The sequence below is a fragment of the Tursiops truncatus genome, chromosome 17 (assembly GCF_011762595.2).
Source record: "Tursiops truncatus isolate mTurTru1 chromosome 17, mTurTru1.mat.Y, whole genome shotgun sequence".
NCBI lineage: Eukaryota > Metazoa > Chordata > Mammalia > Artiodactyla > Delphinidae > Tursiops > Tursiops truncatus.
In genome coordinates, this window is record NC_047050.1 from 139,358 (window position 1) to 162,233 (window position 22,876).

The 22,876-nt window shown below is 40.6% G+C and overlaps 1 protein-coding gene and 1 long non-coding RNA gene across 14 annotated transcripts in view; one reads left to right on the forward strand and one right to left on the reverse strand.

Annotated features, from left to right (window-relative positions):
* SPIDR (scaffold protein involved in DNA repair) overlaps positions 1-22,876 on the forward strand; it is a 383,959-nt gene that overhangs the window by 84,019 nt on the left and 277,064 nt on the right. The gene's annotated exons all lie outside the window — the stretch shown is intronic.
* Positions 8,604-19,327, reverse strand: LOC109548329 (uncharacterized). The gene is made up of 3 exons (XR_002174426.3): positions 19,140-19,327; positions 16,324-17,847; positions 8,604-12,105 (listed from the first exon to the last, which is right to left on the reverse strand). It is a non-coding gene; the product is annotated as an uncharacterized lncRNA (long non-coding RNA).

The window sequence follows — 22,876 nt, forward strand, 5'->3', positions numbered from 1 at the left end:
GCCAGAAGGCAGTGGCCCTCTTACTTTTGATCAACCAAATATTACAGAAGTCTAACTATTCGTATTGAAATCTTGCTCATGAGAAGGGTGATTTTGTATAGTTAGGGAGAGATTTCTGTGTTCTTATTTTTATGTAGAATAATCTGAATCTTAAAAAAGTTAAAGGGGTGGGGGCTTCCCTGGTGGCGCAGTGGTTGAGAATCTGCCTGCTAATGCAGGGGACACGGGTTCGAGCGCTGGTCTGGGAAGATCCCACATGCTGCGGAGCAGCTAAGCCCGTGCACCACAACTACTGAGCCTGGGCATCTGGAGCCTGTGCTCTGCAACAAGAGAGGCCGCGATAGTGAGAGGCCCATGCACCGCAATAGGGAGAGGCCCGCGCACCGCGATGAAGAGTGGCCCCCGCTTGCCACAACTAGAGAAAGCTCTCGCACAGAAACAAAGACCCAACCAACACAGCCAAAAATAAATTAGTTAATTTTTTTAAAAAAGCGTTAAAAAAAAAAGTTAAAGGGGCCCACTAATGTATGCTAGTCCCACTTAGGTTAAATGTTAATCATTCCATACCTTCAGCAAAGGAAATCTCTGGTGGTAAGAGGGCAAGACCAGGAAGCATCATGGATCAGCCCTATTCCTGAAGATTGGAAGTGGCAGCGTGAATAATTTTCTTTCTTTACATTTTACAGAATGGAGCAATAGTTGTTTTGATAAGTATTTAAAATTTTTAGTGAACTTGAATTTCTTGTTTACTTTTTGATTTCTTTTGCTTATATTTCTATATACTCATTTGGGGATATATAACATGGAGGAGTTTGCCAGACATTTATGGAGATACTTAAAAAATTATAAGTGCTTTTATAAAAGTATGCACACTGGGGACACGAAAAGTTGTTTTTCTGTGGGAGTTCTTTTATACTTTTTATATTAGTCAAAGTAATTATTGTTGAGATAAACATTCTATTCTGTTGTTTTAGAAAATAGAACATTTAAAATCCTTTACTATAGATACGTTACAATTTTTCCAAAGACAGCAACTTTGACTTAGAGAATAAAAGATTAGCTGCGGTTACATAGCTAATTAGTGGTAGAACCTGATTTGAATCCTGGACTGACTTAAAGCTTCTGCTCATTCGGCTGTGCCTGGCATCTTTTTGCTTATCCCACTTAATTCTCACTATAGTTGCACAAGGTATCTAGTAGTATTGTTGTTCTACAGAGAACTAAGCTGAAGACTTGAAAAACAATTTATCTAAGGATTTGGAGCTAGTAGGTGGAAGAGGTAGGTTTTAAATTCAGGTCTGTCTGTGTTCAGTATAATAAAAAATGTATCTGGTCCTTGTCCCCAGTTCCTGCTACAAAGCTTTAAAAAGCCTTGGAATTTTGAATGATAGGAGGATCTTTTTTATAGTAATGAGGTAGGCCTCTACATAGCTTTAGGTTGGAGACTGTTCACCAGAAGGACCACCATGCCTGGAGAGGATTGAGACTTTCAGCTGCCTGACCTTTAGTGGGACCAGTGATTTAATCAGTCATTCCTAAGTAATGAAATTCCAAAAAGCTTCTGGACACTGAAGCTAAGAGGCTCTTCCTGGTTAGTGAACACATCAATATGCTGGGAGGATGTCAGGCCCTGATCCCTCAGGGGCAGAGAATGGAAAATGCATCTGGTACCCTCCCAGGCTTCTCCTGATGTGTATCCTTTATAATAAAACTATAGTTGTTAAGTGTCATACTTTCCCTGAGTTCTGTAAGTTGTTGTAATGAATTATCGCATGTGAGGGGGTTGCAGGAATCCCTGAATTTGTAGTGAGTCAGCTCGATGATACCTGGAACTAGCAGCTCGTGTCAGGAGTACAGTCTTGTGGAGGACTAGCCCTCAAGGTGCGGGGTCTGGGCTGTCTTGGGTAGTTAGTATCAGAACTGAATTGCAGTGCACCATGTTGGAATAGTGGAGTTGAAACTGTGCTGATACACAGCTTTGCCCTGACATGTTTGCAAACATAATTTCATTGCAAGGCTGTGAAGTAGTGCAGTGTTCTCTTTCCAACTGTAAGTTTTATGTTCTTAAAGATCTCTCACAGGAGAAGAGTTTTTGTTTAAGTAACTTAAAACCTATAGGAAAAACAATACTGGCATGACTTCGGTTGCAGTTTAGGGCTTTTGGGGTATGTAGACATACCTGTTTTTTTGTTTATTTTAAAAAACCTTGAAGCAAAATAAAATATTTCACACATTTAAATTAGTATAATAATATGTTTTGTAATGCTAAGTTCTGTTTTCTTTTCCATTTTCAAAACTTTCTCAGTTAAAAAATGTTTTACTTTATTACAGGTAATTTTTATGCAAAGCAGAATTTTATTTTTCTACACGTGAACCTTCATCCCTGGTTTGTTTTTTGTCTAAGTTTTAAATTACTGTTACCAGCAAACTGTTTCCAGAGTCTCCAGTAACTTTTGTCTCTCATATTGCCAACTTAAGGGAATACTGTTATGTGCATCCAGGGAGTTTTTCCAAATTCCTTTTCTAAAGTTACATTGCCACCCATGATAACTTCCTGTCACAGCATATAGAAAGTATCAGTATTGTCTCACATGGCTTTATCAGCAGTTCCTATATGAATCTCTTATTCTCCAGTCCCTCCCCACCCCCCTTCTCTATCCTGCCTGCTACCATGGCAAAAAGGACATAAGAAAATCCTTCTTAGAGGTAGGTATACTTTGCTGTATCTTCCTCTGTCATTTCCAGATAGTGTTACCAATACGTTTTTTGCACTCTGCCTTCTATTTCATCCTCCCCCGCCACCCCATTTCTCACCCTCCATTCCTATTTCTAATGATCCTGAAAAGGATATTTTATATGAAATTTTGTATTTAGAGAAATTGTTATAGAAGTCTAACTATTTGTACTAAAATTTAGCATAAGGGGCTTTTGCTTAGCTTTGGAGATGTTTCTGTATGTTTATTTTCATACAGAATCATGAATCTTAGAGAAGTGAAAGCTCATGGATCCATGGTTGATAAGTGGAGGAGTTGTCTGGACAGAGAGAAGATGTACGGTTAGAAACAGCAGCCAGCTGCCAGCTCAGGGCTATTTCTTTGGCCTCACTGCTTTCCTCTCTGTAGAATTTCTGCCATATGTTATCTAATTATGATGGTAACGTAAGTTAGATTTTCTTCCTCATATTTCTGATTTGTCCTCTGTTGTGCTTTGAAGTAAGTCTGGATTTTGTATTTTTGAAGATAGTTTTTGGTATGCATTGTAAACTCTCTTTCTTACTATTACCTATCTTATGCCCACTGGTATTTCATCATTTACTTATCTTTAGTGCAGGTATCTATCTCGGCTGCCTTTCCTTTTCCTCCAGTAGGCTGTACTATACTAACATACTTACTGTGGGCATGATCCCTGCATGTGCTTGAAATCTGGTCACATTTTGAAAGAAACATTTCAGAATATATAGGTAATTTGTAAAAACCATATTTCTCAGTTTCATCTAAAGTTCAGTTGGATTGGAAATTGTTAAGACATACACACTTCAAGATCATTATCTAGCTGTCCTAACTTTATTGTACTAGTAAATATTAGGAATAATTATTAGGAATATTATTAGGAATAATTAATAAAAAAATAATAATGATATTAGGAATAATTAAGTGGATGCTATGTTATATGTTGACTTTACACCTAGGAAAAATTTTGAATTGTAGTCTTGTTTTGTTCATTGTTCAGTATGTCTTTTTCTTTTTCCTTTAAAAAAATTACCTAATGCAAATACTAGTATTTGAGGAGATAGAGCTCAGCTTTCCTCAGCTGGTTTCCCTAAAAAATTTATTTCCAATATAAAGATGATGGTACTAAAGTTAAGAAACAAATAGGAAAATCAAAGGTTTCCTTATTATTTCTAGTATTTTTGGCTCCAGGTATCTGAGAGTTGGATTTTCTCATATTCAAGAAGAGACTGAGAATGCCTTCATTAGTCTGAGATTTGGTTTATCATTCTTGATACCTAGCTCAGAGATTGGCATGTGATAAGTCTTCACCAAATGTTGACTGAATCAGGGAATTAATGAAGTTAGAACCAAGTATGTTACAAATCTCTCATGATGGAAACAAATCAGTGGTTGACCAGATTGGGGTAAGGGATTGACTACAAAGGAGAAACGTGAGTTTTCAAGGTGAGGGAGCTGTCCTTCCTGTACTGTGGCAATGCATACACAACTCGGCATTTGTTACAACCTATAGAACTGTGAACCCCAAAACGAATTTTACTCTGCACATTTAAATAAATCAGATAAATCAGGTTGTCAGGGGAACCCAAGACAGAATGCAGACTGTGGTGAATTATGTAACTTCACTCAAGGGTTTGAGGAAGAGTGTACTGATCTAAGTAACTTTGGCTGAATACCCTAAGGCTAAAAACAAAAAGAACTGGATACATACATTGTACTCTAGTCTATGTTTGTTTCTCACAGCTATGACTTAGCAGTTTTGAAAATACTTTGCATGTGTACTGTTGTTGAGCACATAAGTAAATATAACTCATATTGTAGATACTGAGAGCTGGGGGAGAATGAAGTTACAAATAAGCAGTGGGAAATGCTGACATGAACTCCATGGCTCCGTATTGGAGTTGAGTGTATCAGTTTGAACTTATGTGCTTTCTTTTAAAAAAAAAGTATAGATAGGTAGATAGATGCAAGAAGGAAGTATAGAAGTGTGTGTGTGTGTGTGTGTGTGTGTGTGTGTGTGTGTGTGTGTGTGTGTGTGTGTGTGTGTGTGTGTGTGTGTGTGTGTGTGTGTGTGTGTGTGTGTGTGTGTGTGTGTGTGTGTGTGTGTGTGTGTGTGTGTGTGAGAGATTTCCTGTCTCTTCCACTGAGGGGGCCCAGAAGCAGTGAGCAACAAGTAAACCTAGCGGCCCAGGTCATGGTTTTCAATACCGCACTCCAATAAAAGGAATCAGGACTCTTTAGAAAAAGTGGCTGAATCTGTGGCCAGGGCAGAGAAAACATAAGGTGAGCCTGGGGCATCTTTGGTTGTCAGAAAATAAGAAAGTATTCAAAAAAGAGTGTTGGGAGGAATGTCCAAAGGACATATTCACTCTGTAGTTAAAGCTGGAACAATTGGAGCAGTGAGGTAAGGAATGATAATATTGAATTATAACCCAAAGAATAAAATAAATATCCATGAGTCCATACTGGTACAGACACATGATCGAGTAAATAAATACATAAATAAATAAATAGAGAAAGAACAACTTAGAAAAGAATTTCAACAAATGTAGAAGGAATGAGGGAAATAGGAAGTCATCTTTAGACCAGAACAATAATAATTGCTGAGGGCAAGATCCATCAGAAAGTGTTAAAATCAGTGGGCAAGCTTTATGAGAAACAGGATAAATTTGTATGACTTTAAAATATTTCCCCCAAATATTTCTTAATTACACAGGGGAAAATAGTACTTTACATGTTGAACCCTGGCAGGCACCCCCTTAACCAAGTGATCAGTGTTACTGACATTGATATTATGTACCCTCTGATGTGATGAACTGAGGGCACACCACCACAAAGTTCCTGACTTCTGTCTAATCATGAGAAAATATTATGCAAATCCAAGTTGATTGACATTCTACAAAATAGCTGAACAATACTTCTCTAAGGTGCCAAGTTTGAAAGACAAGGAGAGAAGAACCATCACAGATGGGAGGAGAATTGGGAGACATGACAGTTAAATGCTGTGTGCGATCCTGGATTGGATCCTGAAACAGAAAGACTGGAGGAATCTGATTAAAGCCTGTAGTTTAATTAATAGGATGGTACCAATGTTAATTATTATTTTCCTAATTGTAGCATGGTTATATAAGATGTTAACCTTAGGGGAAGCTGGGTGAAGACTACATAGAAACTCTGTGTTATCTTTGTAACTCTCCTGTATGTCTAAAGTTTTATCAAAGCAGGAAGTTTAAAAAAAAATCCTTCCATTTAAAACGTTCTTCTTTTAATTGAGGTTGTCATCATCTTTTTATATTCATGTATATTTTCTAAGCACTGCCCTCATAGTTAGGTATAGATGTAGACACGTGCGTGTGTGCACGCGTGCGTGCACACACACAAGCAGGGAGGTTCATTTCTCTATCATTCTGTGTAGATGGAATAGTTTCTGAAGGATTATCAGAAGGTCTTTGCATAGAAATTTTATAATTTTTATGCCAAGGCTGTCTAAATTGTTGAAGTGCTTCTGTATAACATGGTGGAATGCCATAAGAGAGTGTACATCCTTATAGCAAATGTATAATATAAATGGTGATTTTATATAAAGTTAACTAATGTGTTTTAATTTGTTGGTTAGATGGTCATATCATAGAAATACAGAGTAGAACTGACTTTTTAATTATAGCAAAATTTTAAGCCTAGGCCTACTTCTAGATGCATTTTTGGTCCATGTATACTTAGTTATCAGTTAGTATCAAGATATTTAGATTAGTTTTAATATTCATCTGAGTCAGTCATATTTGGTTGAAAAAAGAAGCGTTTATTTGAAGGTAAACCATGCATATTTAAATTCTTTTTCTTTGACTTCCTGGGTTAGTATTAACTACAACTTACTTTAAACATAATTTGAAATAATTATGAACAAATAATTATGTTATAATTTTGAAAAAGTAAGGTTTAAAATACATTATAATTTTAAGACAGTAAGTGTTCAATATTCTTTAACGTTTTACTATGTTGAGAAAAATCATTTGACTATGTAATTCTGTTTTTATCTGGAGTCTAGGCCATAAAAATATCAGCATCAGAGCTAAAGACTTTATATGCTTGTTTGCTTTGACTTAGACATGGGATATGTGCTGCTGTAAGATGAGAGATCTATAAAAGTAGTAAATAATTAAGACTAAAAGCTAAAGGTTTAAGGGTGAATAAACATCTGTCATTTCATTGTTGACTTCTGCCAGTGTAGACTGCTGAATGTTTGTGGTTTGAATCTTGTTCACTCTGAGCATTCTAGGACTTGTGTGGGTTTCCCCCATATTAGGAGGTGATTGTGAACTGCTGTAGTTCGCGGTGAGATTGAACTATCCTAATGTTAGACCAAGGATGGCCTTTTTGGAGTAGGAGAAAAGGAGGATGGCAAAAACTAAAGGAAGACTAGTGTTTTTTTCTGAAAGAAAGTATATAGACTCGCTGCCACATTGTGTGTTCCTTGCCTTCTCATTTGCATCTTACCTTTGTGGATGAGTTAACGTAACCTGTATGGGAATGACATAACTTTAGTACCTCTTACCTGTTCTGACAGCATCGCGTAAGACGACTGAACCGTGGCCCACATTTTTCTCCAGGGCTTTCTGCGGAAGTGAGTCAATGCATTGTTTCTGGCTTTACTTGCTGTCCCTCCTACCATTGCCAGTGCAGGGTGCATTGGAATTTTCCAGGTAAATCATTAGAGGAGGAGGCACAGAGGAGGGCCAGAGTGGGGATTCACAGTGTTCTGGGAGGGGCCCAGAGGAAGTGTTGTGAAAGTGAACCAAATGGAGTAGGGGTTAAAAATTATCTGAATTTAAAATGTACCAAACACTGAAAAGCCCTCATCATATTTATCTTTTATCATCATATTTAAAAACCGATTAAAATGTGAGCTGAGATTATTTTTAGCGTGGATTTCAACACCTTTCTTTGTGCTTGTGCCAAGAACACAGTGTTCTGTTAAGTCTTCAGTGACGAAGGTTACTGGCTTGCTGCCAGCCAGGGTCAAGTTCATTCAGATAAGTTTCAGTGTAGATTCTAAACTGAGTGAGGAACACTCCTCTGTCTTGGCATGTTAGGTGGGTCTGGAGAATTAGTTGTTTTAAAACAAGATTATTAATATTTTTGTCTTTCAGAGGTGTGGTTTTTATGGCTTCATATACAAACAATGCTTTTGACACCGATATCACGTTCTTGTCTGTTTATTGACTCTCCGTGTCTGAATTGGTGAACTATCACTGCTCTCTTAACCATACCAGACACGTATCTAGTAGGTGCCACATGAAGTCTACTGTGCCATGGAAGGTGTTGCACTATGCCACTGAAGAAAGCACACAGTGTTCAGAAAGTGCTTTTCTCAGTCACATATGCAAATTAAAGCTGGAAGAGGTGGATTAGAAGCAAGAAAAATACTATCAAATATCCATCTTTAAGGATTTTATTCATCCTTTCACTCATTGGAATGAATGGTTCTTGCTTAGTTTCTTGGGTTTTTTCTCACTTACCAACTTTGTTTTCCACTGTCAGAAATGCCCTGACCCTTTTGTATTAAAAATGCAGTAAGTATACAGAAAGCTAATGATTAGAGCAGTTTTGTCTGAAAATTATACGTTTAAACAATTTTTTTCCAAAACTAATTTGCGTATGTGTAAGTGAGTGAGCAAACGTATCTTGCCTTATACTAGCTCACTAGATCCTCGGAAGTTTACTTTTTTTCTTTTTCATTCTAGTACTTAACCAAGGATATGAAGTTTCTGTTGATACTGATAAAGGTTTTAAAGAAGTCTTGCATTACTGTCGGAATATGTGATTTTGGGGGGTGATGTCTGCTAATATTTCTTTTTTTGTGATTGATCACTGCCCTATTCATTAATGCCTTTCTGGAATCTGGCAGGTTGCCTTGTCCTCAGCTGCTCACCATGTACTAACAGCTTGGCCAGTTAATGGATGACAGTCACATCACACATCAGACTTATGATGATGGGGCATTTAGGTATGGGAACATATTTTATATCAAAAAATAATCAAACAAAGCAAATAAATCATAAACATATGCTTTTACAGGCTTATATTAAGTATTTAAAACCAAACATGTTAGCAAAAGCTATAATATAAACATTTCTTTCAGGCATTTTTCTGCATGGGTTACTTTCGCTGGGCTTCCAGTAAAGCTTGAACAGAAGAAACTTTTTTTCCCCCATCAAATCTTCCTTTGGCAAAAATACTAATTTATTGCTCTTCCAAGGACCTTTGAACAGTATTAAATACTGTTAATGCAGATTGAATACACATAAATTTCTCAGAAAGCCTTAGAATGTTGAATGCTGGAAGGAGTATACTACTTCCTTCCCCTCCTTCCTCAGGAGACACGTCGTAGCGCTAGTCGAAAGCTAGGGTTTGGGTATCACGTCACCACAGTGCCCTTCTTGCTCCCAGTGTGTCCTTTGTCATAGCTCCCAGTAAGCACTGCCTTACGCGTCTTTCTCCCCAACTGGACTGAAGTTTCCTGAGGGCCTGGATCATCGTGAATGAGTGAGTAGAGGTAAGACAGGCAGATGGGTAGTGGCAGGGATTTTTTGAAAACACTGCTGGCAAGACTCATATACTCATGAGTTAAATACCTGTATCTGTGGTGAAAGCAGAACTAAATATAACTGTTTAAACATTCAATTCTCATGAAAATAGAATCGGTGATATTATATTTTTTATTCTGTATTTATTCCCTTAAATTTCTCTACTTTTATCAGACAGTTTTACGCCTATAATGAGGGTGACAGGATGAAGTTGAGGGATCAGAGCATGATTTCTCACTCTGAGTATCTGTCAGTACTGAAACTTTCATATCGTAGTGGAGGATGCTTAACAAAATATGTGTCCTGATACCATCGGAATTTTCATCTGTGAGAAAAACTAAGTGAAGAAAGATTCTGTACTTAATTAAGGAAAAGAGTTAAAGAAATGACTGTGTAATAAGCATGCATGATCACATGGCTTGGCCATTTGAAAATGTATTACCAAAATTTCATATGATAATTAAATTCCAAGTAGAGAGCTCATTAACAAAGCTAATGCGTCCCATAGGTTGAACGTGTGGTAATGATCTGTATAACGTATATTTCCAGGAGAAGTTGTAATGAAAAATATTCCTGAGTAGACAACACATTTGAGGTAGGTGGGGGCAGGGAAGGGTTGCATCTGATACCTAAAATAAGACCAGTATATACATAAAGCCCTAGAAAATTTGGATGTTGAACTTCAGTTTTTAAAACTTGTACAGTGAGGACATCTGCTGTTATGTGGGTTTCTAACTGATATGCAGAGTCCTAGAGGATCTTGCTTATGTATATTTTTGTCATTCAGTTTCCACAGTGGCCCTGTTGAGGTGGGCATTACTGTCTCTATTGTGCCTGTGGGAAAATTTGGCTGAGTCTCAAATTAAAACCTTGCCCAGCATTACTCTGCTGGTAAAGGGCAGATGAGGACAACAATGGAATCTTTGATTTAGATCCTAAGAGAAGAAGAATCTCCTTGTATTCTCATCAGTTTAAGTTGAGTGCTCATGTAAAAGGTTTTGATTCTTAAATAAGTAGGAAATTAAGGAATGGGGGAAATGTGAATTGATCAACGGGGATTGTAAGGGAACACATTAAACTTTCTATACTAACATGTTTCTTGTTCATCTTTTACTTAGAGTCTTCCATCCAAATTTCTGGGCCTTGACACACCTTGCTATTTGGATCTAAGGGAGGGAAAATCATTCCACTGTGTTTCCACGTCCCAACACCCACTCCCTAGCCACCAGTCAGAACTTGTGCTTATCTTGCCTGTGTTGGAGACGTCAGTGCACTGCTCTGCTCAGTGTGTATCTTATAGTTCTTAAAGATATCCCACTAGGTTCTAGGATGTCTACGTGAAAAAAGCACTGAGTGTGGAGGGGTTTAGGAAGGCCAAGAGAAGGAGGGCATTTGCTTAAGTCAAACTTCTTTCCTTTATCTTATTTTTACTGTATCATTTCACTTTGGTATGGGTTGCATTCTTTCTGTGGTATGATGGAGCAAGATAGCATTTATTTTCCTCACCATATGATTTCTGCTTCTTTTACTGAGCTGAGCTTCTAAGAAGGAAGGCTCAAAGAGCCTCAAACTCATTTCCATAAATATGTGCCTTTGTTTTTTTACTTATAAGAAAGAGATTTGAAATCTGGAATTTGGAGTTCTGAAAAAAATTTGGGGAGGAAATGAGAAAGGAAAGGCGATTTCTTATGTGTTGAGGATGTAGTGTTTTAAAGCTGCATTAAGGTTAGTAAATGATATTAGAGGACACTAAACATAAATACGCGTATCTGTGATTCAGTGCATTTGTGTTTACTCACTAAAATGTTCGTGGCTTACACGCATCTTATGCTGACAGTCTTTGCTCTCCACCCTGGTAAGAATCGCCATCCTTATTTATCAGATCTGTTAACAAGTAAACTGGGCTTTGGGCAGACCATTTCATTTTATTTTTTAATTTTAAAGAAATAAATATTGAGTGATTATCTTATTTTGTTCCCAAATAACTGTATGTCCAAAATGATAGGTTTACAGGTACGTTCACTCCTGAGTTTGGCCCATTTTCCTGTGGTGGCAGGAGACAGGACCTAACACAGATTTTCTTAATTTAAGATGAAGGTTTAAGGCTAAGATCTCCTTATATCTGCCTCACAGCAATCTTGTGAAGAGAAGATGATTAAATACATTCACACCTGTGCTCTCTGTAGTTGTCTGTAAATATGGAATGTCATTGGCTTAGATTGTCTCATAAGAATTTCTCAGTTCTAGAGCACTTTCTCACCTTTATATCAGTAGGAAATTTTTAAAGATTTTGTTGTCATGTAATATATTTCTTTCTTTTTTATGGGTTTTTGTCCTGCCCATAGTTATTTACGTTTAAGAAGTTAGGATGTAGGATACACACACACCTCTTTTTTTTGAGTTTTCTCTGCATTATTAACTGATAATCACAACTTTTCTATAGTCTCTCTAGCTGGAGGTAATTAGAATTAACATTTTTGTACAATTTATTTTCATCTTAAGACATTAACTCAGTGTGAGTGGGGTTTCCTGGACATCTGGTAATGAGAGTGAGGCATTTTACTTCTATAGATTTTTAGTAGAGTTCTGTTTTTATATTATTTGTGGCACATTAGATGAAGTATTCATATCACCTCTGTTATCATTGTGTTGGAACACTGTTAGTCCCAAACGTTGACAGCATCTCTCCTTTGGAAAGTACCACAGTCAAGGCGTCTGCTTGTTGGGAGCCCCAGGTCCCAGTTCTGTACGTCAGAGCGTGTGAAGGAGTCTGAGATGGCCTTCCTTTTTGGCTGTACGCACAGGGGCAAAATGGAAAAGAGACTTAATGAATACAGTATAGTGATTTTATGTCTTGCCTTTTCTTCAAGGATGAAGGTGGGGTATGAATTTAATTCTTTCTGTTTTCCTCGAAAATCAACTTAACCACTGCAGATAAACTTGAGATTAAATCTCAACTTTATGCCTTATAGAGTTTGTAAGTGTCCTACAGTTTAGTGTAGAGAGCATCCCACCTCTGAAGAAAGTACAGTAATTGTGGGTGTGTGTGTTTCATGTGTTTTTTTGTGTCTCAAGAATATATCATAAATGGTAGTTCTCATTTTGGAATGTACCACTAGCTTTCTCCTCCCAGGTATTCTTCCTTCTTCGAAATAACAAACCATAACAGTGTGATCAGGATTGGCTTTCATACTGAATCATATGGATGTATGTATATGTGTAAAACTGTTTGAAAGAGCCTGGAACACCTTTTTACAGAAATGGAGAGTGGCTTTCCCGGAAAACAGGCAACAAGAATCATTGCTGTGTGGCTGGTTATTTCTCATTAGTCCTTAAGCAGCCAAAGGATGTCACTGTCAAGCTGTGAATCAGTTTACTCTGCTCGTTCTGCTCACCTTGGAGCCTGGAGTCATTGATTCATCTGTATAGGAACAAGTCCCAGGGTGGGAGGCCTGTGGATGCTTGTGGACCAGGCAAGTGATACAAACCATTAGGCCCAGAGGGCCTGGCTGAGCACAAGAACTGTTAGTAAAGCTCTGGCCAGCTGTTGCCTTGCAGGAGTGTGACTGCAGCATTGCCAGATCCTCTCAGTTTCAAGAGAAGCTATCAGTCAGATCTGCCTGTGAAATCTCCCAATTTCTACATGTAGGCAACTAGTTCAAAGAAAAATAAAAACGAAAAATGAAAAACTCTGTAGGGCAAAAAGCAAAAATGAAAACTTCTCTGCTGGCTGCCGGTTTGCCTCCTGTGCTTTAAAGTATCTTCACAAGTTTGGCTTGTTTAGATTCCACATATAAGTGTGACGCCATGCAGTACTTGTCTTTGTCTGCCTGACTTATTTCACTTAGTGTAATGGCCTCAAGCTCCATCCATGTTGTCGCAAATGGCAAGATTGCATGGTCTTTATTGAGGCGTGGGCAGCCTCCTGTGTGCAGTTGCCACTTGTCTGCCCTCGTTGCAGGCCTGTGGCTGTTCTACTGGATGTGTCTTTGCTGTGTACAGCGCAGCGCTTCTGGCAAAAGAAGGAGTCCACAAATGTTTGGGCATGTTACCTCTAAAACTTTTCTTCTGCCAGAGAAGATCAGGTAAACACATATGGGTATTTCTGGAAGCATGAAGCTTCTTCTGGAGCATAGAGCTTTACAACAAGCTGTGGATGAATCTGCTCCATTCCGGCAATTACAGAGGTGGCTCTGCCTGGCCTCTTTCAGTACCAGGTTCACACAGTCCACATACCACAGGCAAGGACGGAAGCCTCCTCAATCCCAGAGTTCCCTTCCCCCAATCAGCAAACACTACTATTAAATTCTTCCAGAGATGTAAGTAAATGTATATGAAGATATGTCCCCTGACCTCTGTAAACAAATGACAGCATACTTGACACATAGCTCTGCACACGAAGTAACACACTTAGTGTGCCCAGACCCTTCCATAGTAGCTCAGGAAGTCTCCTTTTTACCGCTGTGGCACAGTGTCCGCACGTGGTGATACCGTCATCTATTTAGCTATTCCCCTGTGGGTGGACTTTCAGATTGTCTCCCATCTTTTACTTACGAAACAAAGCAACCCTTGTGCACATGCAATTTTGCACATGAAAATGCACATTTTTCCAAGTTCTATTTCTCTCCCTACTTCAAAACCTCTTTTACTATGTGTCCTCGATGTCTAGAAGAAGTAGTTTATTTTCCTAGAGTCGTTTTTCCATTTACTCCTATTTTAAGAGTCTTAAATATTATTCAGTGTAAACATTAAATAAATTGACTTGTCTGCCACTCTGGATTGTTAATGATGCTCTTACCTCATTCCTACAGAGACCAGAATGGATGGCCTGCTGTATTAACCTGTGTTTTAAAGATGTTCTTCCAGGCAAGGCACTGGAACTGGAGATGTAGATTGGATCGTGGGGAAAATTGACTGAATTCTGTAGCGCTGAGGGAGCGAACACACACACACACAGACACACACACACACACAGAGACACACACACACACACACACAGACACACACACACACAGAGACACACACACACACACACACACACACACACACACACACACACACACACCCTTGATAAAGTGGCAGAGGTACAGTGCCCCTGTAAAAAAACTTGATAGGAGCCAGAGCAAGATAAGCTACTGCCAGGCGGTATGGATGGAGAGGTCCTTGAGGCAGGTGGTAGCATGACAGTCATCAGAAAAGCCTTTGTGCAGCTGGCGCCACAAGGCTAAGGCACGTCTGCATGAGAGAGCAGTACACAGAGCCTGAGGTGGGACTAGACGGTGAGGAGTGCAGGCAGCTGACTCTCTGGTGTGGAGCTGGATTACGGGGTTTGAAGTATGAGTTCAGGGCCCAGGGAATGCTAAGTATTGGCCGTGAGCACTGGCACCAGGAGCTCCTGTATCCGGGACTGGGACAAGCGGCTGCTCTGGTTCCCGAGTGGGAGTTCCTGAGTCGGCCGAGTGGGGTGTTGGGGACTTCACTGGCATGTGCAGAGTGGGGCCAGTGTGTGCGTGGACAGAAGGGGAAGAAAAGAAAGCTCCAGGGAGGGGAGGTCAGGTTGGGAGACCAGTGTTTCTAATGACCCTGTTCTAGACAGAGTGTGCTTGGGAATGGAGAGAGGGAGGAGTATTAAGATTTATTGATGAATTAGTTTCAGTTTGGCTTGATGTCAAAGAGAACACAGAGTAAAAGATAAAATCATCATGCTGAGGCTGATACCCTGGAACACTGGCTGCCTGCGGGTGTAATGGAAATCTCAGAACGGGGTAACTCTGAAGGGGAAGGCTGTTAGTTCAGTCTTACCATGTGAGGTTGAGTGAGATATTCAAATATAAATGTCTCAGGCATTTGTAAAGATGAGTGAATTAGGGATAAAAAAGCAGGAGGCATAGATTTGGGAGTTGTCTATAATTTTTTGGTTCTTGGAATCTCAGGATTGAAAACTAAAATCTTTATATAGAGAGAACCCAAGTACCCAGTTTCTGATCAGTGCCATAAAATTCTTCCTTGATGACAAGTATCTTAATGCCAAGTTTTTGTGTTTTCTTTATAAATTGTGGTAGGTAGAATTCTAAAATGACCTCTGACATCCCCATTCCCGGCAGTACCCTGCATCATCCCTGCGACTGTGACTAGGATGGTATTTGCTCCCATGATTAGGTTTTGTTATGTAGCACAGTGGACTTGAAGACAAGAGTTGATCCTCAGTGGGCCTGACCTGATCCCATGAGCCCTTTAAATCTGGGTCTAGATGTCAGAGACTGAGGAAGTCAGAATTGGAAGCAGGAAAGGGATTTATGTAATATTGCTGGTTCACAGTTGGACGAGGCCACAGGGCAAGGTATGTGGCAGCATCTAGGAGCTCAGAGTGGACCCCGGCCAACAGCCAGCAAGGAAATAGAGACCTCAGTCATAAAGCCGAAAGGACCTGAATTCTGCCAACAAGAAAATGAGCTTAGAATTGGGTTTTTCTCCAGAGCCTCCAGGGGAGAAGTAAGCCCAGGCATACCTTGATTTCAGCTTTGTGAGCAGAGGACTCAGTTAAAGCAAGCAAGGGACTTCCCTGGCAGTCCAGTAGTTAGGACTCTGTGCTTCCACCGCAGGGGGCATGGGTTCGATCCCTGGTCGGGGAACTAAGATCCCACATGCCATGCGGTGCAGCCACAAGAAAACAAACCAAAAAAACCAAGCAAGACTTCTGGCCTGCAGAACTACTAGCTGATAAGCCTGTGTGACTACAGTCTCCTCAGTTTGTGGAAACTTGTTACACACGATAGAAAACTAACCTAAAGCTCGTGGACAGCATTCACAGGGCACAGGTAGTGTATGTTGTTACGTAAACCCACACGTTTAAGTGAGTGGGAGTATGTCAACATAAGGAAGTTAAATAGCTGGCAGAAACTCTGCTGCCGGCATCCCAGCACAGCGAAGGGTCATCTTCACTCTCCCTCCCTCCGGGAGCCCTCGCTGGCCCCCACCCCTGGGTCTGGTTTCGTGCCCTTCTTACATACCTTATAGCACTTTGTCCTTCCTCCTTCCATGGCATGTAGCACACTCTGTTGTAACAGATGATTCCCTGTCCATAACTAGCCCACGTCTGTCTTCGTGTTTGTGCTGCAGCGTCGAGCAGAGCACTTGTTGTTCACCAGTGTTTGTTAAGTGAATGAAGGTGAGAAAGGCAGGTGGAGATTGTAAGAACACAGTGATTCCAAAGCCAAATTAGAAATTCTAGGATGGTGATATCAGTGGTTATTAACAGAGTCAAAAGGAATTGAGACGTCGGAAAGGTGGTTTTGTGAGGGAGATCTCACTCTTGAGTGCAGGTCATTTAGAGTGAAATAGTATCAAACAAGATTTCGGAAATTAGGGTAAAAAGCAGGTCCTTGGTGCCTCACATCGTCTTGCAGAGGTGAACATGCTGTGGGTCTTGATAGAAAATCGACGTGGTCACACACTCTAGATACAGGAAAAGTCACATGTGGTCTTTTATGAAAAACTTAATACTCTCCTTCTTGTTAATACCACTATTAAATATTTTTAAAGCCTATTATTGACTAAAAACATATGCAATACTGTTTCTTGCTTAATGGTGGAAAAGGTCTGTTGTGCGAATATTTCTAAGCATCAGGAAAAGAATTCTGGACATGGTAAAAAAAAATTAAAAAGAGAGATGGGGGGGTGGGATATGAAGTTTCCATTGAGTTTCTGTTGTTTACAGATGGAGGAGATAGGATGATAATTTGTGTTAATTCATTTAATGCCAAGGAACTGACTAGTAGTGTGGTCTTTGTGACTTGGGTACATTTTACGGGCAAGTGGAAATAAACTCTAGAAGTTGCCATTTATTACAGAGACTAGACGCTTATTGTGTGAGGGTTTGTGTGTGAAGAGGGCAATGCAGGGCATTGTAAAATGAAGAGGAATCTGACCAGGACTCTTAACTGCCTAGGGGCAGATGAGTGAGAGTGGTCTTCCTCTGTCCCTTCAGTCAATATCATCACCATACATTTTTCCAGAAGAGCTTTCTGCAAGGAATAGAGGAGAACAGCAGCCCCTAACAGACATGATTTGACTTCTGTGGGTGAGCTTTACCCTAAACTGCATTGGCAAAGTTTCAAATTTATAACTAATGATAACCTGAATATACTATGTAAGGCTTTAAATAGATGTGAGACCACAAGTAGTTTCTTCAGTATTTTCTCAAGTTCTTAAGACACTTAATTCTCCCTCTTGACTTCCTCTTCATCTTAGAAACTGCAATTTCCTTTGTAGGAACAACTTCTTGCTGGGCACCACTGTCTTTGGCCACTTCTATCTTGGATGCCCTGTGTTTTCACCCAAAGTCATAACTGCATTGCAACACCAGGCCATTTCATCATCCTGTGAGTTGAGAAAGTCTAGCAGGAAATCACCAGTTGACTGTCCCCAGCACAAGCTTTTGTGTTTCTTGGTTGCTGTGTCATGATAGGCAGTTATGAAGGGGATGCTTTGTAGAAAGAACTTCTTTTCTAGGGTATATTTAAGAGTCTCATCATCTGAGGAACAAAATACATGTGGAAAGAAAATATTTTCACCATAGTCTGAAAAAGATCCCGTTCAGGGCTGTTTTCCTGTGGTCATATTAAATTCACTCATATTTAACAGTGACTCTTTTGGTTTGTCTATCTGTTTTTATGTTTTAAGGTATGTTACGTACACCCCCTGCCCCCTGCCATTATATGAGTGTCTTTTCCTTTAATAGAATGGAAGGTAGTCTCTATTTGTTTTATCTCCCATTCTCTTCTGTTTTCTACACTTCAAGTCTGCTGCGTTCTGTTAATCTCATCTTCTTTGCACAGGAGCTGATTTCACGATTATCTCCTGAAAAGGTGGTTTCCTAGATGTAACAATGGGTCAGAACAGAAGTGGTTAGCCTATCCTATGAGTAGTATCTAAAAATTTGGTTGCGGTCTCCTGGAGGGTCTTTTTGTGTGTGTGACATCTAATTTAGAAAGAAATCTGCTCTCCCCCCAAAGCAGAAGGAACCTCTTTAGTTTCCTTCTCTATTAACTGCAGAAGTGGTGCAAAGTTTATTTCCCCTTTGTTGCTGTTCAGATGGAACAGTTGCACCTAGGGCTCCCAACACTTCAGGGAAAGGTATATAGTGAAAAAAAATTGATTTCTGCTGTTGTTATTTAGAGGTCAAATAAAGAGAAGTTTTCAGTGAGTGAAGTGGTCAGAACTTACTTATTTCATATTCTCTCGCAGGAAATTTCTTTATGCCAGTCTGTACTCTTGGAGCCATGCATACAAAAACCAGGTTAGGCTTTCAAGCTCACAGTCTCAAAGAAGGACAGACATGTATACAAATAGTACATAGAAATAGAACTGGGTACAATATGTAGTGGTGGCAAAATGAAAAGCCCTTTGTGGGTTAGGAAGAACTCCATTGTAGGTACAAGCTAAAGCAATATGGGAACTGTTACTGGTGGACTCGCCGTGGTGGGTGTGTGGGTGCTCACTCATGATAGACGGTTGGGGTGGGGAGAAGGGTTTCATGGATGATGGATGCTGTAACAAAGTCTTCAGCATTGAATGAGAGTTTGCCAGGTAGAAAGGAAGGAGCAGGGGCATTCCAGGTAAAATAAATAGTATATTAAAGGAAGAAAGAAAAGAAAAGAATTCAGTAATTTGGTGTAGCTGAGTTAGGCTTTTTTATGAAAGAGCAATAGGAAATGAGCTTAGAGAATTAGGATCATGAGGGTATTGAATGCCAAATTATTTATTTGCCTTTTACTTATGTTTGCAAAAGACAGATTTCTTCATCAAAACAAAACAAAACTCTCACCTTTCTTGACTGTACTTCCCCTGCAGCCTCTGCCTCAACTCCTGTGTAAAGCAGAACTCCTTGAGACGTGTCTTTATGTTTCTGTCTCTAATGCCTCTTCTGTGCCTCTGGTCCAGCTTCTGCCCCTGGGCATGGTGCTCTTCCCCAGGGCCGCAAAGGTTCAGTCCAAAGGCAGACTTCACTCTCAGCCCACATGACTTAGCAGCGGCACTGGCACTGCTGACCACTTGCTCCTTCTTAAAAGCTACAACCAGAGATTTTCTTAAAAGGGACGAGAAAGGAAACCATTACAAGAGTATATATGTTGCTTCGTAAAATAGTTGTTTCAGTTGTAGACATACATGTCTTGCCAATTGAAATTTATGTTGTAGTCAAAAGTTTGAAATCATTTGCAAAATTAGACAGAGCATGAGAGTTAAGAACGTGGTGGACAGCATGGTTTCAGATGGGCCAGGCTGGGGTCCCAGTTGTCATTGTTCTACCTAGAAGCAACTTAACCTCTTTGGGCCTTCTCTGGAAAAGAATAGGAATAACTATCTCATAGGCATATAACAAGGATCAAAAGAGATCATGAAGATAAAGCCTCTGGGTTTTCTTCCCAAAAAAGCCAAAAGAGATCGGGAGAGCTGCTAAATAGATGGCGGTTAGAAATGCTCTGCCTAGAGCTTTCTGGGATGTGGTGGTCATATTTTTATCCCCGCTGCTTGTATCGTTGGCCCTCTGGCTCTGCTGTGCTGACCACAGGACAACTCCCCACAGATGGAGGGCTCCTTATTCCATCATATTTCTGCCTCCTGCTGTTGTCTTTGCTTAGAATTCACTCTTCTTTCCCACCTCCATCCCTGCCTGTGAAGTATCTACTCAATTTCAAGTCACCTTTTCTGGGAACACTTTCCCATCAACCTTCCTTGCCCATAAACTTGAGCCGTCGCTCCCTGTGAATCCTCCCATGACCCACACCTACTTTAACGCCTGTCACTCTTTATGTTACTAATGTTTGTCTTTCTGTTCCTTCTTCTATATTGCAGGTTTCTTGAGGCGAAGAAAAATGTTTTATTTATCCTTTGTCCCCAGCCCAGAACAATGCCTGGTACATGTTATTAATGTTTGTTGAGTGAGTAGGGATAGGAAGGCTTGTAATTTGCTAAGGCAGTGCTGGCCATTGGGATAAGTAAGATAATATACTATTTCTGTTCCTAAGAATCTTTTTTTTTTAAAGGAGTTCTCATTAGCTGCACTCTTTATTTTTTATTTTTATTTTTGGCTGTGTTGGGTCTTCGTTGCTGTGCACGGGCTTTCTCTAGTTGCAGCAAGCGGGGGCTACTCTTCGTTGAGGTGCACGGGCTTCTCATTGCGGTGGCTTCTCTTTGTTGCGGAGTACAGGCTCTAGGCGTGAGGGCTTCAGTAGTTGTAGCACGCGGGCTCAGTAGTTGTGGTGCATGGGCCTAGTTGCTCTGCGGCATGTGAGATCTTCCCAGACCAGGGCTCGAACCCGTGTCCCCTGCATTGGCAGGCGGATTCTTAACCACTGCGCCACCAGGGAAGCCCTATTCCTAAGAATCTTATAGTGCTTTTTATATTTCTTCATTTAATTCTCAAGGTAACATTGTGAAGTAGGTATTATTATTCCTCTTTTATAGTTTGAGATATTGAGGCTCAGAATGGTTAAAAAACTTGTCTAGGTTATACCACTAGTAGATACCGAAGCTAGAATTTACAACCGGGTCTCTCTGATTCAAGTGCCAGTTTTTTGTCTGCTGCATCAATATAAAGATGTCTTGTTCACATTTGTATTTCCTATATTGCCTAGAGCATTTCTTTGTATGTATGTGACAGTGAATTAAAATTTTTAAACTGAGTTTAGTGTCAAAAGTGAGCCATTTTGTGCCAGGAACAATAATTTTCCAAATCATATGTGATTTGAAAGAATTAACACAATGTCTAAAATTATTAGCTGGTGCTAGGTACTATGCTATGCACAAAGGAGATGAAAAGGAAGAGATACAATGGCTAGAATTGGAATAAGGGTCTTCGAGAACTTATTCATTAATTATCAAGCTCTAGTGACCTAACTATGGAAAATGGAGGTAAACATGACAGTATTCACATCACTGCTATGGAATGTATTCCTGAAATGGTATCATAAAACTTGATTAAAAATCTGCAGCTCATCAGAAAAAGAGTATTTCAAGTAGTGTTTCAGATAGTGCTGCTTGTTTCAAAGATAAATGAAGAAGATCACAACCTTCTCATAATCAGAAGGCTTAATTAAAAAAATCACGTTTGTTAAAAATTCCATAGACTGAAGGGTTTGGCCAAGATGGCGGAGTAGGAAGATCCTGAGCTCACCTCCTCCCACAGGCACTCCAACATTACAACTGTTTACGGAGCAGCTGTCGATGAGGACCATCTAAAGACTAGTGGAAAAGACTTTTCACAGCTAAAGGTAATAGAGAGAGAACCACACAAGGCTGGTAGGAGGGGTGGAGTCACGGTATAGTCCAGGCCCACAGCCCTGGGAGGGCAGCCACAGTCAGGAGGATAATCACAGTTGCAGCGGTTCTCCTCAAGGAGCTCCCCAGCTGGGGGTCCTGCACCAAGAAGGCAAGTCCCCAGAGTGCCTCTCTTTGAGGGACAGTGGAGCTTACTTTTGGGAGAGCCAGAGGGCTGTAGGAAACAGAGACTCTGCTCTTTAAGGGCACACACAAAATCTCATGTGCTGTGAGACCCAGTGCAGGGGCGGTAATTTGAAAGGAGCCTGGGTCAGACCCACTTGCTGATACTGGAGAGCCTCCTGTAGAGGCAGGAGGCAACTGGGATTCCTCCTGGGAACATAGATGCTGGTGGAAGCCCTTTTTGGGAGTGCATTCTCCCACGAGGACACTTGGTGCTGGCAGGGGCCATTTTGGAATCTTCCCTTTAGCTCATCAGTGCCAGAGGCTTACCTACCCATGAACCTGTCAGCACAAGCCCTGGGACCAAGCAGCAAGCTGCATGAGGACCCAGTCCTGTCCACCAGCAAGCCCAGGACTTGGCCTCACCCACTAGTGGGCTAGCAGCAGCCCCAGGGCTCCTGGGGCCTGCAGTCAGCCACCTGGGACCCAACCCCACCCACCAGGGAGCTGGCAGCAGCCCCAGGAACCCCCAGGCCATGCAGCCAGTCATTCCAGCACCCAGCCCCAGCTACCAGGATGCTGGCAGCCACTGCCAGTGCAGGACCTAGCAGCCAGCTGGGCCAGGGACCAGCTCCACCTACCAGTGTGCCCACAGTATTCACCTGCCATAACAGAAGGGCCCACACAGCTCACATAGGGGCCACCTCTAGAGCATATAGCTCTGGTGACCGGAGGAGGTGTGCTTCAGGGCCCCCCCCACAGGACATGTTCAACCTAAGGCCATTCATCCAAGATTAGGAAGCCTAACCAGCCTTTCTACTTAATACAAAGAAATAAAGAGAATTAGGCAAAATGAGAAGACAAAGGAAAATGTTCCAAACGAAGGAACCTCGGAAGAACTTAATGAAGTGGAGATAAGCAATCTACCCACTTAAGAGTTCAAGGTAATGATTATAAAGATGCTTACAGAACTGAGGAGAAGAATGGATGGACACAGGGAGTTTAACAAAGAGTTAGAAAATTTAAGGGAGAACCAAGCAGAGTTGAAGAATGTAATAGCTGAAATAAAAAATAGGCTAGAAGGAATCAACAGTAGATTATAGGATGCAGAGGAATGGATCA